Raw genomic sequence first — 1,429 nt, forward strand, 5'->3', positions numbered from 1 at the left:
CGCGCGCTCTCTCTCCGTCTCTATAGCGCTCTCTCTCCCTCTCTCTCTCTCTCTCTCTCTCTCTCTCTCTCTCTCTCTCTCTATCTCTAGCGCGCTCTCTCGCTCTCTCTCTATCTCTATCGCGCACTCTCTCTTTCTCTAGCGCGCGCTCTCTCTCTCTCTCTCTCTCTCTCGCTCTCTCTCTCTCTCTAGCGCACTCTCGCTCTCTCTCTATCTCTATCGCGCACTCTCTCTTTCTCTAGCGCGCGCTCTCTCTCTCTCTCTCTCTCTAGCGCACGCGCGCGCGCGCTCGCTCTCTCTCTCTCTCTCTCTCTCTAGCACGCTCTCTCTCTCTAGCGCGCGCTCTCGCTCTCTCTAGCGCGCGCGCTCTCTCTCTCTCTTTCTCTCTCTCTAGCGCGTACTATATAAGATCGTGCACCATGCTCAATAAATATTGCACAAATAAGCAATCGCTGACCAGGTGGTGGCCTCTAGCTCTCTATTGCTATTGCTGCATATCACCTACTAGGGCACACACCACAGTCGAACAAGAACATGCATGGTTGTCCAGGGGTTGTCCTCTTCTTTTGTCTTTGAAGTTAATCATTCATTGCGGCATACAAGTAGAGGTCTATATCTAACAGTTGGTTTAGTAAAGACCAAGGCAATTTATACGCCGCGGGAAGTCTGACACCTGCTGTTCTGTTTGGCCAAGAATTGTGGGTTTGTTGGATAGTAAAATAGTTTCAAGTTAATGTTTCTGCAATGTCTATTTAAAGGAACAGTAAGAAAGTATATATACAAGAGCCAGAAGGCAAATTGCGAATCATGCATTTATTTGCATTGTGCAAAAACAATCCTAACAAATACATTTGGCATTATTGTGTCATCATAGAGGAATCATATAAATTCCATTAGTATTCATGATTTATCAACTGCCTCGGACAGCAGATTGCAGCCAGGTTTAATAACAACAACAATAATAATAATAATGTCAATAATAATAATAACGATAATAATAACACCGGCAATAGAAAATTATCACCACCTTGATAATAGCATGTACCTACATTAAAAAACCTCTGAAAGAAATGACAACGGCAGAAGATAAACTCCGCGTGACACTATTCACAAAACTTCGTTCGCGAGGGCAGCGAGAAAAACACAAGAGGGCACCACTGATAGAAATGCGAACATTGCCGGTCTAGAAGCTCTGATGTTAGCAATGTCGATTGCGATCAGAAAGATGGATAGCTTAGAGCGTCGTAACGCACGCTATGACGCCCGGCTGACAGCACGCTCGTGTTGTTCACGAGGAGGCGTTCTTTGCTAGCACAGACAGGTACTTCCTGCTAGTCATTGTGTGATCGTGATTAGCACCTACTAGTGTTGTTCACGAGGAGGCGTTCTTTGCTAGCACAGACAGGTACTTCCTGCTAGTCATTGTGTG

Source organism: Priapulus caudatus, unplaced genomic scaffold (assembly GCF_000485595.1).
Source record: "Priapulus caudatus unplaced genomic scaffold, Priapulus_caudatus-5.0.1 Scaffold188, whole genome shotgun sequence".
Classification (NCBI taxonomy): Eukaryota; Metazoa; Priapulida; class Priapulimorpha; order Priapulimorphida; family Priapulidae; genus Priapulus; species Priapulus caudatus.